Source organism: Glycine soja, chromosome 19 (assembly GCF_004193775.1).
Source record: "Glycine soja cultivar W05 chromosome 19, ASM419377v2, whole genome shotgun sequence".
Lineage (NCBI taxonomy): Eukaryota > Viridiplantae > Streptophyta > Magnoliopsida > Fabales > Fabaceae > Glycine > Glycine soja.
Genome location: NC_041020.1, coordinates 25,126,675 through 25,145,275, shown reverse-complemented (window position 1 = coordinate 25,145,275; position 18,601 = coordinate 25,126,675).

Below are 18,601 nucleotides of genomic sequence, written 5' to 3'. Positions count from 1 at the left end.
CCCTAGGTCCAAAACCTCTAGATTCACCCAACGTCTCTTTAGCCACTTTAGTAATCTCTTGGGACATCTTGTTCCACATATCATTTGCACTTCCTTGTGATTGTCCACACCAACCCTCCCATATCTTTTGTTGGAAGATTCCTTGTTTCTCACCCTTCAAGTGCCACCATTTGATCCTTGGTGCTACCAGAGGACTTCTTCTCTTTGCCCTATCTCTAATTCTTACATCCATAACCAAAACTCTATGTTGGGTAGTCAAGCTCTCTCCCGGGATAACTTTACAGTTCAAGCAATACTTCCTATCAGACTTCCTGATAAGGAAGAAATCTATCTGAGAACATGTCCCTCCACTTTTGTAAGTGATAAGATGTTCCTCTCTTTTCTTAAACCATGTATTGGCTATAGAAAGATCCAAAGCCTCCAAAAACTCCAAGATGGATTTACCCTCCCCATTCATCTCCCCTAGGCCAAAACCCCCATGCACCCCCTCAAAACCTCTAGCCACGCTACCTACATGTCCATTGAGATCCCCTCCTAGGAAAACTTTCTCTCCTTGGGGTATATCCTGAAGTACCCCTTCTAGATCCTCCCAAAATTTTACCTTAAAGTGTTCTGCTAACCCAACCTGAGGTGCGTACCCACTAATAACATTAAAGGTGTCCTGTCCCACTACCAATTTTAAGACTATGATACGATCTCCTACTCTTCTTACATCCACGACATCCTTCTTCCACTCCTTGTCCACAATAATCCCTACCCCATTTCTTGATCTGATTTTTCCGGTATACCACAGCTTAAATCCCGAGTTGTCTAATTCTTTCGCTTTTTCACCTGTCCACTTAGTTTCTTGTAGGCACATAAAATTGATCTTCCTCCTCACAATACTAAAATAATTTACATACCATGAGTAATGTCACAACCTATAACTTGCTTGCTGGTGTACTGGCTGACATAGAAGAGATGGTCGTATAGTACACCAATGCAGCGATTCCCCACGCATACTCATGGCAATCATCCAAGTTACTGAGGTAAAGGAGGTACGCGACATGGACGTGAGTTGATGACTTGTCGACAAATATCTACTGTTAACCAAGTGCAAAAGATAACTTTTCGTAGCCTACACGAATGACCTTGACTCGACGTACCAATGATACAACTCTACCAACCACGTCAACTTCACCGTAGCACCTACGGCTACCGCCACTATAGCCTTTTCCTTTGTCAAAATGCCAAGGCAAGTCATTAGCAGAATCTTCATGGTCTCTTTATCGAAGGTGGAAGGGACATGATCAATGGACTTGTCTATCATAGGTAGATAAGCAGATGTAGGAGACAAGACACATCATCTAAAGTGATGGTCATCTCTTCGACGAGCAAGTGGAAGGATGACGTCTCCTAATGCCATCTTTCCACAAAGGCATTCACGAAGCTCTTGTTTGTAGGAGGGTATCGCGTCATAACTAGACTTACTAACCTAGATCGCTCCACGTAAGCCGTCATCATTGGCTTAGTAGGGAGTGTTAAGACCTGGGCACTATGACTAATTAGCTTCAGCTCTGGCCACGCCTGTCGGATCCGTACATGACCAACACAATGGTCCCTATAATATTAATTCAATGACAAATTAACTCCTCTAAATGGAGGTCAACCAATCCTACTAGCTGGACATGCCTCTGCCTGTGGCTTTGCTAGCTGCTATTGTCGATCGCATGCTAACGCAGTCAGCCTTCGATGCCTCTCTTCAACATGATCCCCGTCATGTGAGGGGCCCAGGCCCTAATGAGAGGGATCGCATGCAACAATATACAAAGTATATTTGGTCCGAGCCATCTGAAATTAAAGAAGAAACAATTAAACTATTAATTAAAAAAAGAAAAAAATTACTCTTAATAAAAATAATAAAATAAAAACATTAAGACCTCCATTGCGATCTTCAAAACAAAATAAAACTAATGGAATCGCGATTCCATTACTCTTTTTAAAAATAAATAAATAAAAAATCGCTATTTCGTTGGATGAAACAAGCTAGAAAAAAAATGGAAAAATTGCCATAGGGTTGGGGAAGGGAAGGGTTGCGCGAAGAAAGGAGAAGGGAAGGTTGGGGAGGAGGTGGGAGTGTTTGTCGTGGTTAGGGATAGGGTTGGAGCACGAGGAAGGGGAAGGGGGTGCTAGTAGGGGTTTTTGCAGTGTAGTTTGGTTTGATTTTTAGATAAAAAAAAAAAAAAAAAAGTCATCCAAAACAAGCGCAAAATAAAGATGCAATTCAATTTGATTTTTTTTAAATATAAGACTAAATCCAAACTAAACCAGTCTTTTTGCGGTTTGATTCAATTCGGTTTGACAATTTTTATTTTTTTAATCTATTATCATTATTTAAAATCTATCAACTAAACTTGCATAATTATTATGCTATATTATTTTTTAAAAATTATTTTATTATATTTTGTTTAACATATTTTAGTTAAAATTATTATTTTCACTTCTATTTAGCATCAATATAAAAAGATATTACCAACTCTTTTTGTAACATCATAGTGATTTGTGTTTACTTGATATTTAACACAATTTTTTAAATTAGTACATCTTTTTTATCATAAAAAATTAAATATACATCTTAATTATAAAGCAAAGGAAAATTAATAAATTATTTTATACTTATTATTAATTATTACAATAAAAATTAATATAATTATAATATGCGATTTTTTCAGTTTAGTTCAGTTTATTATAATAAGATTCAAAAACCAAACCAAACTTTAAAAAGTATGCAATTTTTTAGGTTTTTTTCTATTTAAGCTGTTTTTCGAATTTTTGGGGTCAGTTTGACAGTATACAAACGGTTTGGTTCGGTAATAAACACCCCTAGGTGTCAGGAAGACGACGCGAGATAGGGTTGAGGAAGAAGGAGGGGTTAAAAATTTTAAATGGGGATAAAAGGGACTTTTCCCCTCTAGGTAGGGGCCAATAATATTTACCAACCAAGATTAGAGTGTTGTTAGGTGCACCCAGCATTATTGCTGGTGCACCCAGCAAAGCTATTAAATGCTGTCATACCCTAATTTCGTCCGGGGACCTTTGCTTGATGACATGCGACCTTTGTTTGGTCCTTGTGAGGTGCTTGGCACCCATCATTAGGCGATTTGTGAAATTCCGGGACATGCCGAAAAACAAAAGAAAATATTGATGCACAATCCGTAAGTTTCCGTGACACCCCGGAAATCAAATGGAAGCATCGTTGCATAATTAGTGAGGTTCCGTAACATTCCGTAGGTCAAAAAGGGGATGATTATGTAATCCGCAAAGTTCCGTAACATTATGGAAAGAAAACAAGTATCGTTACGAAATTCGTAAGTTTCTGTAACTTTACGAAAAAAGAATCACCAAAAAAAAGGCAGGGGGTGTACTTAGTAAAAATGGGGGTGCAAATAGCAACCAGGCCCACTTGGGCCCTCCAGAAGATTCCTCCAGAAGGCTGTTGCTTCTGGAGGAAGCAACCTGGCTCGCCTGGGCGAGCTGAGCTCGCCTGGGCAAGCTGGGCGGCAACCATCTCCCCTATTTTGCTATAAATAGGGGAGGAAGTGAAGAAGAAAAGGGTTCAGCCCCTTAGGCACTTCTCTCTCTTTCGAATTTGCTTGGAAAAATTGTTTCCGTGAAGAAAATCTAAGCCGAGGCGCTTCCAAAACGTTTCCGTAACGTTTTCCGTGAAGAATTTCGCAAAGGTTTCGACCGTTCTTCGACATTCTTCATTCGTTCTTCATCGTTCTTCGATCTTCAATGGGTAAGTACCTCGAACCAAGCTTTTCGATTCATTCTATGTACCCATGGTGGTCCACATTGTGTTTTGTGTATTTCTATTCTTGTTTCATTTACTTTTTATACCCCCTCTTGACGTGCTTAAGCCATTTTACTTAAGTCATTTCTCGCTTAACTTAAAAATAAAATAAATTTCCACCGAACGTTTGAATTGTATTATCCGTTAACTTCGGTTAAAATGAATTCCGACCGTTCGGTCGTGCCGTAACCATGTTGGAAATCAAAAAGAGATAAAATAATAATATAATAACAAAAAATATACCTTTTAGTAAAATAAAGCGGAAAATCAATCAGACATTTTCTCTTTGGGATTTCTCATTCTTAATTGAATTGACTAATAACTAAGGTGAAACTAAGGCTAAAATCAACTCGCCTAGTCAAGCTCGTCCACAAAAATAGGTTTTTTGAAGTTTGTCATTTCAATTTCTCACTAAGTAAAATGGATCATTTTCAAGGTCCAACGCCTTAAAATGATCACCTCTTAAAGTAAAAAAGAATCATTTGATAAGAAAGAACTACGTAGGTCTGATTTCCTCATCGCAAATTGAGGAATACGTAGGAACAAAGGGAAACACCCTTGTCGACCACAAAAAAGGAAAAATATAAAAAGGGTATAAAGGATATAAGGACATAAAAGGGAACGTAAAAATCAAAGTCATGTTTGCACATTCGATTAAAGGCTGTCGTCCCTTGGGACGGACGTGTGGGGTGCTAATACCTTCCCCGTGCGTAAATACAACTCCCGAACCTTTCACTTAAAAGTTCGTAGATCGCGTCTTTTCCGGTTTTTCCGACGTTTTCCTCAAATAAACGTTGGTGGCGACTCCGCGCGTATTCCTTTCGTGGAACACGCATCCCGCGAGTCACGCGTCGCCCTCCCGCCGAAGGGTAGGTTGCGACAGTTGGCGACTCCACTGGGGACTGTTTTTAGAGAGTTAGGCCATTTAATCTTGTGCAATGTTTTACCGCGACTTGTCCCTTTGTTGGTTTCCCTTCATTATGTTCTTGTGTATATAAACTCTTTGTTGCTTTTAGTGCGTTTTAAAATGTATGCATGAAGTAAATATTTATTCATTTGATGCACACAAACACCAACACTACTTGCACACACTGTGAGTGAAAAAGGGCCCTATACCCGGGTTCATGGGAACATAAGGAGTGGAGGTGAATCTGTGATCATGCTAGGTCTCCGACTTGCTTGATTACAGTGAACCCTCATCTAGAGCTTTTCTCTTTGAAAACTTATTGTTGCTATTAGTCCCTACTGCTGCAATATGTTCTTCAAAGGGGATGATACCTCTAGAAACCATCAAGAGAGATATGACTACCTTGGGGATTATTGCTAAAAGCCTAGTTAGTTCTCTCCCTTATAGGTCCCTTAAATAGGGGCACGGAGCAAACACATTGCGTGCCATTTTTCACACTGCCATGCATAAGTATCATATACCCTTTTGCTTATGTTCAGTGAACATTGTCATACTATGTACATTCCCGCATTGCGTCTTTTGCATATGCATCATGCGTGGGTTTCGTCTTTGATCCCCTCACTTTAGCAAACCGACGGAGGGTCCGTGTTGCCTTCTTAAAAACATACGTTGGGTGCCATGCTGCCCAAACGTTGTATCCAAGAAGGAAACAATTTCTCGGGCTCCCGTATTCGTAAATTGCATCTGTGTCATATGCATTTCTTCATGCATTCATCCATTCCACCCATGATAGATGTCGGAGTTTTGATTCGCACTAGATTTTATTTCACTTTAGTAAAACATGGGATCAAGTCAAAAGCCTTCGCTTAAAAAGAGGTTCTATCAAGTCAAAATCAAGAGCTTAGAGGTCACCAGTTTATGAAAGTTGGGGCAATTAATGGGTCAACTTCAACGGCAAGCCTTCCGCAAAGCCTATGGTAAGATTTGGGACCTAGCTAGGGTAGAAGTCTCCATGGAACCGATTTCATCCCTTTCCCAGTATTATGACCAGCCCCTAAGGTGCTTCACATTTGAGGACTTCCAGCTAGTGCCGACTGTGAAAGAGTTTGAAGAAATCCTGGGATGCCCACTGGGAGGAAGGAAGCCATATCTTTTCTCTGGGTTCTATCCCTCCACGACAAGAGTTGCCAAGGTAGTGAAAATATCAGCACAAGAGTTGGACCGTGTAAAGCAAAACAGAAATGGAGTAGTCGGAGTACCAAGGAAGTGTTTGGAGGAAAGGGCAAAGGCCTTGGCAAAATCAAGGCGAATGGGCTTCTTTTATTGACATCTTGGCGCTTTTGATCTTTGAAGGTGTCCTCTTTCCAAATATGGAAGGGTTAGTGGACCTAGCAGCGATTGACGCTTTCCTCGCCTTTCATCATGGCAAGGAAAGCCCGGTCGTCGCCATTTTGGCCATGTATGAACGTCCGACTGGGGATGTGAAAAGAGCGGCGCAAGAATTGTTTGTTGTGCACTGGCTCTCTATGTGTGGCTGGTTTCACACCTTTTTCTCCAAGAAGGTAGGCCCGTCTATCCGCTACAAGGTCACCGCTCGTGCGTCGAAAAAGGAAAGGCGAATTGGGACCAACTCTTGGCTAGCATGGAGGGGCGTCTATTAATTGGTTCCCTCGCTAGAAGGAAGGAAGAATCAGGATTCTATCTTCATGCGAAGGATGTCCAAATGTTCCCTTGATGGGAACAAGGGGTTGTATTAATTATAATCTCGTCCTCGCCATAAGACAGCTTGGCTACCCCATGAGAGGAGTGCCATCAGACGAAAGCATCACGCCTTTCATCGCACGGGGTTTCAGTGACCACAACGCGAGGGTACTCCAAGGAGTTCGCAAGGCATGGGATGCGGCATGAAGAAAGGACAGAGAGCTTAGGGGAAGCAGTAATGGGAGCATCGACGGCTATCATAAGTGACTGAGAGTCCGGACACAAGGATTGGATTGGCTCCCAAATCTAAAGACTATGAGAGATGATGAGGTTAAAGCTTCGGAAGAAAGTGATGAGGTACAAGCCCTAAAGGCAGAGCTTGAAAGAGCCCGGGTAGTCAAAGAGAAGTTCAAGTCCATAGCCATCAAAGTCTGAAAAGAGTATGATGAACTAAGGGACGTCAATATGGCCACCGCTGAAGCCTTGGAACGAGAAACCAAGAAGGCCTGAAAGGAAGAACACGACCAAAGCAAAGTTTTGAGGGGCTTTATAGGGCAGCAATAGTGAGCTCAAGCTCCGAAGAGGTGAAAGGAATCATCACGGGTCAAAGGCATGATCTTGAAGGACAAGCTAAAGGCTTGCCTTAGGTCGAAAAGAAATTTGTCCCAACAGTTAAAGTGAGACTGAAGGGAATATGTGGGCCATCATCGATGAGTGCAAAGAGAGGCTAAATCTAGCAGCGACTCACGAGCAAAGGCTAGAAGATGAGTACGCCAAGATATCAGCAGAAAGGGAAGCAAGGGAGAGGGTAATTGATTCATTGCACCAAGAGGCAACCATGTGGATAGACCGATTTGCTCTTACTTTGAACAGGAGTCAAGAACTTCCCCGATTGCTAGCCAAGGCCAAAGCAGTGGCGGACACCTACTCCGCCCCCGAGGAGATCCACGGACTTCTCAGCTATTGTCAGCATATGATAGACTTAAGGAACCATATGGTTAGAAACCGCTAGGAAGTTTGTATTGTCGCTCAGATCTTGACTAGTTATAACTTTTTGAATAAGATGAGTTTATCCCACGTTTTTACTCCAAAAATCAGTGCGAATCAAATCACTCCCGCATTTTATCTCTAGCACGCATGCATATCATGCATGACATAAGCATTTCTTCATGGCATCATAATGAACATATCGTTCCTACATTCCAGCATCACATTTTGCATGAGTCATTGCATCATCATGCATATGCGTTCAACATACTTTTTGTTCTACAAACTGCATACCTTTTGTTTTCATGTTTGCTCATGCGTCATCCATGCATTTTCCTCTACAAAACAAAAACAAAAAAGGAAGCATGAAAATTCATGATGCATTCTTGGTTGCATATATTCGGTACCATGAGCCAACCATGTTGGGATCATAAACCCATTTCCAAAAAAAAAAAAAAAAACACACAACAACAAAACAAAATAATTGAACATGGTACCTAATGCATGGTTAACTAAGAAGGATGTTTCTTCGGGCATCTCAATTTCATAATTACATTTTTCATGCATAGCTTAAAGTATGCCCGAGTCATTCATCCCTATGAGATGTTGTTGAAGTATTGGCGATCAGAATTGCCATTCCTTGGATTATAGGGTTGAACCAAGCTCATGCTTTTACAAAAAGGTTCATCAAGTCAAGTTGAAATATGGAAGTAACCGTCTTGCAAAATTGGGGCAAAAGATGAATCGAGTCACATCACTGCTTCGTCTACTACCAAACATATTTAGGATTGTTGATGTCCTTGTTACTTCCAGTTTCACCTTGACAAAGATGTCATGGACCATGTTGAAAATCTAAATTGATTCAACCTCATATCCTGCGTAAAAATTCGCAATACTTCAACTATACATCATTCGCATACATCCATGCTTTTCATTTGTTGCATTGCTCATTGCATTCTTTCCTTGAAAAATAAAATAAAATAAAATAAAATGAACTTAATCATTGTTATCAAAAAGAAAAGGACACGCTTTACGGCGCCCTTACCGAACTCGTGCTAGAGCTAGAGTAATGGGTGAAGCAGAGGAGGTGCAAGAGAAGATGAAGGCCGACATGGAGGCCATGAAAGAGCAAATGGCCACAATGATGGAGGCCATGATGAGCATGAAGAAGATAATGGAAGCCAATACGGTTATAGTTGCCGCTACTAGCGCTGTCGCTAAGGTGAACCCGATGCTCCCATCTGGCCTCAAGCAAATGAATCATCCAACCTCAAATATGGTAGGCAAAGATTTGGGAAGTACGGACGACCCCATGATGTGCAAATTCAAAATGAGCACGTCTTCCCATCATATGGCTTGCCTCCCAACTATACACCACCCAATGTAGCATACACTCTCAATGAAAATCTCAATAACTCCACTCCGATACTCATTGAGAACCAATAACCTCAATCTGATCAGGCACATATCTCTCAAACCATGGGGGAGACACATGAAATTCCCCACCACGATCTAGTTGACTTCGAGCCTTGGCCCGGATATGCCACTGAAGGGCAAGCAATTGGTGGTATATCCTTTGAAAACACTTTGGAGGACCCTCAGTGTCACCCACAACCACAACCCTCACATTCCACAGCGGTTAAAAAACCCTCATGCTATGGCAGAAATGGGAAAGAGGAAAGGCTCAGGGCCATTGAAGGAGGTAAAGATTATGCCTTTGCTAACCTAGAAGAGTTGTTCCTAGTACCCAATATCATCACCCCTCCCAAGTTCAAGGTGCTGGACTTTGACAAGTACAAGGGGACTACTTGCCCCAAGAACCATCCAAAGATGTATTGTCGGAAGATAAGGGCATACGCAAAGATGAGGAACTGCTAATACATTTCTTCCAAGAAAGTCTTACTGGGGTAGCTGTTACCTGGTACACTAACTTGGAACCTTCCCGAGTCCATACTTGGAAGGACCTAATGGTTGCCTTCGTTAGGCAGTATCAGTACTATTCTGATATGGTTCCAGATAGGATGCAACTACAGAACATGTGCAAAAGGGAGATGATAATCGTGATGGTAGACACATTATCGGTACTCTACTATGAAAAGATGGTGGGCTACGCACCCTCAAAGCTTTGCAGATTTGGTCTTCGCCAGTGAAAGGATCAATGTGGGTCCGAAAAGAGGCAAATTTGATCATCCTACTAGGACGACTGAGAAAACTGGGGCAAATGAAGAGGGTGAGAAAGAGGGAGAAACCCATGCTGTGACTGCCATTCCTATACGGCCAAGTTTCCCACCAACCCAACAATGTCATTACTCAGCCAATAACAAACCTCCTCCTTACCCACCACCCAATTATCCACAAAGACCATCCCTAAATCAACCATAAAGCATGTCTACCGCACTTCCAATGACAAAGGCCACCTTTAGCACAAACCAAAAAACACCAACAAAAAGGAATTTTGCAGCAAAAAGCCTGTAGGGTTCACCCCAAATTCCGTTGTCATATGCTAAACTTGATCCCATATCCACTCGATAATTCAATGGTAGCCATAACCCCAACCAAGGTTCCTCAACCTCCATTTTTCTAAGGATACGACTCGAACGCAACGTGTGCTTATCATGGAGGAGCCCCGGGGCATTCCATTGAGCATTGTAGGGCTCTGAAGCATAAGGTGCAAGGTCTAATTGATGCGGGCTGGCTGAAATTTAAGGAGAATTGCGTGTAAATCCTGACATTGACAAGAGATGCCACACATGGGGCAATTTTGAAGGTTGTTGTTAGGTGTCTCTAATGACTCATCAGGATTTCCAAGTTTATGCAATTATTGTAAACCACAGTTACAATGTTAAATGAAATGGATAAAGTTGATATCTTTGTCCCTCATCCTCTCACAAACGCATGTTTGCTTATTCAACTTTCACTGGAATGTGGGTGCAAGCCATTGGTCTGTTTGCTCAAGCGACCTGCGCTCCTGAGTGTTGACTTCTAAGACTGTTCAATCAGAGATTACTCGTCTTGCACGTTGGTGGGGGTGCCGTAAAACAACGAGTAAAGTTCAAAACAAATAAGTTTCAAAATAAAAAAAAAAGTTTCAAAATAAAAAATAAAAAGGCATTTGATTGACTGTGTTTTCAAGTAAAAATATAGACGTTCATGTGACCTCATTTTGTCTTTTTAGAGAGAAGTAGGGTGTTGGACAAATGGCCTCAGTTACCTTAAGAAAAGCGGGTTGAATTAAGATGCAAAGACTATTCCCCAATTGAACTATCACTCTTTCTTTTTGGATTAACAATGCACCCTTAACATGAATTACTCAAAAGACAATTCAAAATAAACTTCTTTAAAGCAAAAGATAAATAGCAATAAATAAAAGAAGTTTAAAGGAAGAGAGGAATGCAAACTTGATTGATACTGGTTCGGCCACTTCCCGCGCCTACGTCCAGTCCTCAAGCAACCCACTTGAGATTTTCCACTCTCTTTGTAAAACTCCTTTTACAAAGTCTGAACCACACAGGGACAACCTTTCCCTTGTGTTCAGGAATCCTCTACAACAAGAGACCCACGATCTCTTAATCCCTTTTCAGAAATAAGAAGAAGAAATCTCTCTTAAAAGGGATAGATGGTACAATGAAGACCAATCAAAATTGCTTATTGAATATGCAAGTGGTTGACCAAGGAATCTTTTTGAGAGGATAAGACAGTTCAGTTCAGAAAAACTCTTAATCTTTTGAGAGGATAAACTTTGTGGGCAATGAAAACTCTCTTTAAATTCGTGCTTCCAAGCCATCTTTGATGCCCATTCATAAACCATTTGAATAGATGTGACTCTTGGAAATTATTTTCCGAAAATCCCCTCTGGTAATCGATTACAAGACTTGTGTAAACGATTACAGGTTTTAAAAATTTGAACTAAAACATTTTCAACTGCTGGTAATCGATTACCAGAGAGCAAATCTCAATTTGAAATTATAGAATTCTTTGGTCAAACCTTTTGTTTTTCAATTTGGAAACTTTTTCCTAAGATTCTAGAGATCAACTTGATCATATATCTTGATTTCTTGTCTCGAATAAAACTTAGAAGAACTTGATCCTTCGGCATCATCAAAACATCAAAACATCTTGCTTCTACATAGGAGTCATTTGACTTAATCCATCAAAAAATCCTTCAAATATTTCTCGTCCTTGGAAAATTCATTTTGCAAGAATCAACTGCTTCTTTCATTCTTCCTCACTACAAGGTCATGACGAAAGACAACGATTGGTACCTCAAAGCCTTACACTGGGGCAATGAGGGGCACCGTGCATGAGCCTCAAGTGAACATAGGGGCCGATCAAAAGTTCTCACCCATCGATGTTTTTAACAAAAAAGGGGGACAAACCCTAGGATTTCAATGGATTGATCAAACATCAAATGGCTCCATTGCCGTCACTCCAAAATGGTCAAATCAAAAAGAACATACACTCTGAGGGAGTTCCCGGAGAGGTTTGCAAAAAGATAGGATGAGGTTGCATGAATTATCACCTCTTTCAAAAGGACAGTCAATTTGTGTTTTCCAAGAAAAATCAAATCAAAATCAAAATCACAAAATAGGGAAAGAATGTCATGAACATTGTACAACTTTCCATTACATTTCATTGTTTCATATGAGGTCCGCATTTACCAAATTTCACGACAAAGGTTGCATGCATCTGCATCCCTAAAAATCATGTTAACTGCATAGATTTCCTACATCTAATGTCCAAATCTTATGGATTTGGGATGACCGGCCCTCTCGATGAGTCAATCTCTTGCTTTCTCATAAGGGTGGACCCTTGGGTACTTGTACCTATCACCTTGAGAGGACTACACGTCCTCGCCTTGAGAGGACTACACGTCCTCACCATCAGAGGGCTACCCGCCCTCGCCTTGGGTACTAGTTACCCTCACCTTCAGAGGACTACACGTCCTCACCATCAGAGGGCTGCACACCCTCACCATCAGAGGACTGCACGTCCTCGCCTTCGTAGGGCTACATGCCCTCACCTTTAGAGGACTACAGGCCCTCGCCATCAAAGGACTACAGGTCCTCGCCATCATAGGGCTACATGCCCTCACCTTCAGAGGACTACACGTCCTCACCATCAGAGGGCTACATGCCCTCGCCATCAGAGGACTACGCGTCCTCACTTTCAGTGGGCTCCATATCCACACCTTAAGATAATTTAAGGTCCTCTGCCCTTATATGCTTAACCGAGATTTGCACTCCCGGTTAAGGGGCCAGTAGTTTCCTTTTAACGGTTCCTGGGCCACCCCTGATATTGGAGGAGGGCCAACTGTGCGAGCACAACAAGAGAGGGAGGCTATCACACAACTACTATGCATACCGGGGCAAGATTTCACCCGTGCCGCTGCAAAGAGACGAGTGCGGATCATGCGCACCAACATGACCACTCTTACACAGATATAGATGACATTGCTACTTAGCAACATTCTGCCCAGCAACCGCAATGCCAATCTCCCCCTGCAAAAGTATCAGTTGGTCTGTGTCGTCCCGACATGGGTAAGTATGCATATGGTTCAACTGATTTCTGATACCATCTATTGTTTACAGGGATCGCACCCACAAAGACACCCAGTGGACCTGAAGAAGTCCAACAGGGCCCTGGGGTTTCCAGCTCTGGTTACGGGCCTCTGTCGGCCCTACAGAGCGCCCGTTCCCCCCCCAACAAGTTCATGTCGTCGTGGCATAGGTAAGTATGCACCTCCCCCAACTGATTTCTGATGTCATCTATTGTTTGCAGGGATCGTGCCCGCAAGACACCTAGTGGACCCGAAGAAGGCCAACAGGGTCTTGGAGTTGCCAGCTCTAAATATGGGTCTCTGTCAGTTCTAGGGAGTGTCTGTCGCCCCCAGCAAAGTCATCAGACCCCCTCACCAATCAAGCTTTCATCAAGAAGTACTGCGCCCCCAGGCAGGCGCAGGGCGAAACACCACAGCAGCATTGGGATGGCCGGTAGCAGGCAATAGACACACCGCCACCACCTCTAGAGTTCACCTCTGCTCATCCATAAAAAGGTTAGAGCGTTGCCTATGACACATGGCCGACCAATAGGCGACCAAGTCCAAAGCCAAAGGTAAGCAAAGTACTAGGTCATGACCGACAAATCATTAGGCGTCCAGCTTAAGACGTTAAAGAAGCGCTACTAGGAGGCAGCCTAGTACCTTTTAAATTTCTGCTTGCTATTTGATCACCTTTTGTTTCTCAAGTCATATTGGGACACACCTAGTTGCTCATGATCCTAAGAATTTAAATAAAATGAGCACAAGCTCGGAAGGTAGTCATACCTCACAAAATATATATATGTATGTTTAGGTAGAAAGATACCTTAGATATGCATGTATGTAACAAAAAATACTTCACAAAATATATATATGTATGTTTAGGTAGAAAGATACCTTAGATATGCATGTATGTAAACAAAAAATACTTCACAAAATATATATATATGTATGTTTAGGTAGAAAGATACCTTAGATATGCATGTATGTAAACAAAAATAGTTCACAAAATATATATATGTATGTTTAGGTAGAAAGATACCTTGGATATGCATGTATATAGCAAAAATACCGCACAAAAATATACACATGTTTAGGTAGCAAAATACCCCATGAAAAAAAAAAGAAAAAAAAAACAAAAACAAACGAGAAAAAGAAATGAACAAATGAAAAAAAAGAGAGAAAAAAGAAAAATAAGTTGTCCAGCTGAAAAACCAACATGCTTTTGAAAAGAGATGACTTCCAACTTTTCTTTGAAAAAATTCACTGATCATAACTAGTTTTTGAAAAAATGTGTATACACCTGAAGGGTGAATGCCGTGAAAATTTTCCCGGACGCCCAAAATGGACTCGGATGAATGCACAAATTGATAAAAGAACATATTTTGGAAACATTGGGTTGACTAAAAATAGAGGAAATGAATCATGAGCCCTAGCATCACATGACCATAAAAATTTGACACTTGAGTGTCCGCATAGGTGCATGCATGACCAGTTTTGCATAAAATTTCCAAATCATCATTTTTGCATTTGTGTCATGGAAATAATGTGGGGCATCCCTTTTATCCTTGAACCAAACCAAACCCTGACATGTATCATGTCTAGCCATTCTACAAGCCTTGAGCCAAAATCCTGACTCACCATAAACCTTGACCCAAGGTGAGAATGTCAATCCTTACCCTCGGAAGCAAAAAAGAAAAGAAGGAAAATTTCCAATCAAAGAGAAAGCAAAAAGAAGAGAAAGGAAATTCCCAATCAAAGAGTGGGAGAAAGCAAAAAGAAAAGAAAGAAAATTCCCAATCAAAGAATGGGAGAAAGAAAAAAAAAAGGAGAAAAGAAGAAAAGGAAGAAGAAGAAGGAACGAAAGTTCCTGATCAAAGAAATAGAAGAAATGTGCAGAAAGGTCTTTTGACCGGACAATATCTGAACAATACAGAATTGTCACCAAATGAACGAAAAGAAGGAAAGGAAACCATGACCTAAAGTGGTCTTCTCCCTTTAATTGCCAACCAAAATCTTGTGTGCTAGCGACTTTTTCGCCCCACACTAAACCAAAATAGAAAAGGAAAAAGCCAAAAAAACTCAAAAACCGGAAAACCCACCAAAAGAACCCATTTCCAAGGGAAGTCCTATTGATCCATGATCACACGTGTAATCTTTGATTTGATAGGAAATAATTCGCAAAGTCAAGTCGTGACATATCTATGGTTCGGAATTAGGATAAAAAACTTACCTGTGCGAGATTGATACACTTTGAGTGGATTTCTTCTATTTTTGTCGAACCCAGTGTTTCCTCTAAATGGTCATTTAGAAACGAAATGCTAACATCCAAAATCTCATTTATGGTTATGGGGGGTTTCATCAGCAGACTCTCCTTCCCCGGTAGACGCATTGTTTTTCACTCAAAAAAGCATATGCTGCTCTAATCAGTTGGAATATTTGTCTCTTTACTAAAGCATGTTTGCATTTTAGTGGAGAAAACACCAAGACTTTTTTAAGTCTCACAAGTTATCCAGAACTACGTAGGTCTGAGTTCCTCGTTGGAGGATACGTAGGAGCAAGAGCCTCGCTTTTGTCGACCACACCACCTTTTGTTGTCATGACCCAAGAGCTGGTAGCCCGCGGAGACACCTTACGGTTATCCGCACCTCGTCATTCAGTGACCCCAAGTGTGATTGATGAGCAGAGGCCAGTATGGTCATCTGCGCCCTTTCCGGAGATGTCAGCATCTTCCGGTGGAGACTTTTTCAAGTCTCACAAGTTATCTAGAACTACGTAGGTCTGAGTTCCTCATTGGAGGATACGTAGGAGCAAGAGCCTTGCTTTTGTCGGCCGCCCCACAAGATCTGTCATACTGACCCTGAGGTCATGTGACATGCGGAGACAAAATTTGGTCATTCCGCACCCCTTTGCCATTCAGACACAGTCGTGTCCGATGGCGCGCAGAGACAAAATTTGGTCATTCTGCACCCTTTGTCATCCAGAGGCGGCGGGCCCGATGACATGCGGAGACAAAATTTGGTCATTCCTCACCCCTTTGCCATTCAGACACAGTCGTGTCCGATGGCGCGCAGAGACAAAATTTGGTCATTCTGCACCCTTTGTCATACAGAGGCGGCGGGCCCGATGACATGCGGAGACAAAATTTGGTCATTCCGCACCCCTTTGCCATTCAGACACAGTCGTGTCCGATGGCGCGCAGAGACAAAATTTGGTCATTCTGCACCCTTTGTCATCCAGAGGTGGTGGGCCCGATGACATGCGGAGACAAAATTTGGTCATTCCGCACCCCTTTGCCATTCAGACACAGTCGTGTCCGATGGCGCGCATAGACAAAATTTGGTCATTCTGCACCCTTTGTCATCCAGAGGCGGCGGGCCCGATGACATGCGGAGACAAAATTTGGTCATTCCGCACCCCTTTGCCATTTAGACACAATCGTGTCTGATGGCGCGCAGAGACAAAATTTGGTCATTCTGCACCCTTTGTCATCCAGAGGCGGCGGGCCCGATGACATGCGGAGACAAAATTTGGTCATTCCGCACCCCTTTGCCATTCAGACACAATCGTATCCGATGGCGCGCAGAGACAAAATTTGGTCATTCTGCACCCTTTGTCATCCAGAGGCGGCGGGCCCGATGACATGCGGAGACAAAATTTGGTCATTCTGCACCCCTTTGCCATTCAGACACAGTCGTGTCCGATGGCGCGCAGAGACAAAATTTGGTCATTCTGCACCCTTTGTCATCCAGAGGCGGCGGGCCCGATGACATGCGGAGACAAAATTTGGTCATTCCGCACCCCTTTGCCAGTCAGACACAGTCGTGTCCGATGGCGCGCAGAGACAAAATTTGGTCATTCTGCACCCTTTGTCATCCAGAGGCGGCAGGCCCGATGACATGCGGAGACAAAATTTGGTCATTCCGCACCCCTTTGCCATTCAGACACAATCGTGTCCGATGGCGTGCAGAGACAAATTTTGGTCATTCTGCACCCTTTGTCATCCAGAGGCGGCGGGCCCGATGACATGCGGAGACAAAATTTGGTCATTCCGCACCCCTTTGCCATTCAGACACAGTCGTGTCCGATGGCGCGCAGAGACAAAATTTGGTCATTCTGCACCCTTTGTCATCCAGAGGCGGCGGGCCCGATGACACGCGGAGATTTACATTATCTTCCGCACTCACAAGATCTGTCATACTGACTTTTGAGTCACGCTGACGGGCGGAAATACCCGAGTGGTTATCCGTATAAACATTCTTTTGCTATCTGTAAGACAGAACGCTTGATAGCATGCAGAGACTGACATCGTCTTCTGCACCTTTTGTTCCCTCGGGAACAACAAGTCATTTGCATGCGGAGATTTTATGGTCACCCGCGACTCTCGTCAATCGAGAGGAACGAAATTAGTGTCTTATCTTTACTTTCCTTTTATCTCTAATAAAAGACAAGTAAAGAGGGGCAACTGTCATACCCTAATTTCGTCCAGGGACCTTTGCTTGATGACATGCGACCTTTGTTTGGTCCTTGTGAGGTGCTTGGCACCCATCATTAGGCGATTTTTGAAATTCCGAGACATGCCGAAAAACAAAAGAAAATATTGATGCACAATCCGTAAGTTTCCGTGACACCCCGGAAATCAAATGGAAGCATCGTTGCATAATTAGTGAGGTTCCGTAACATTCCGTAGGTCAAAAAGGGGATGATTATGTAATCCGCAAGGTTCCGTAACATTATGGAAAGAAAACAAGTATCGTTACGAAATTCGTAAGTTTCTGTAACTTTATGAAAAAAGAATCACCAAAAAAAAGGCAGGGGGTGTACTTAGTAAAAATGGGGGTGCAAATAGCAACCAGGCCCACTTGGGCCCTCCAGAAGATTCCTCCAGAAGGCTGTTGCTTCTGGAGGAAGCAACCTGGCTCGCCTGGGCGAGCTGAGCTCGCCTGGGCAAGCTGGGTGGCAACCATCTCCCCTATTTTGCTATAAATAGGGGAGGAAGTGAAGAAGAAAAGGGTTCAGCCCCTTAGGCACTTCTAAGCCGAGGCGCTTCCGAAACGTTTCCGTAACGTTTTCCGTGAAGAATTTCGCAAAGGTTTCGACCGTTCTTCGACGTTCTTCATTCGTTCTTCATCGTTCTTCGATCTTCAACGGGTAAGTACCTCGAACCAAGCTTTTCGATTCATTCTATGTACCCATGGTGGTCCACATTGTGTTTTGTGTATTTCTATTCTTGTTTCATTTACTTTTTATACCCCCTCTTGACGTGCTTAAGCCATTTTACTTAAGTCATTTCTCGCTTAACTTAAAAATAAAATAAATTTCCACCGAACGTTTGAATTGTATTATCCGTTAACTTCGGTTAAAATGAATTCCGACCGTTCGGTCGTGCCGTAACCACGTTGGAAATCAAAAAGAGATAAAATAATAATATAATAACAAAAAATATACCTTTTAGTAAAATAAAGCGGAAAATCAATCGGACATTTTCCCTTTGGGATTTCTCATTCTTAATTGAATTGACTAATAACTAAGGTGAAACTAAGGCTAAAATCAACTCGCCTAGTCAAGCTCGTCCACAAAAATAGGTTTTTTGAAGTTTGTCATTTCAATTTCTCAATAAGTAAAATGGATCATTTTC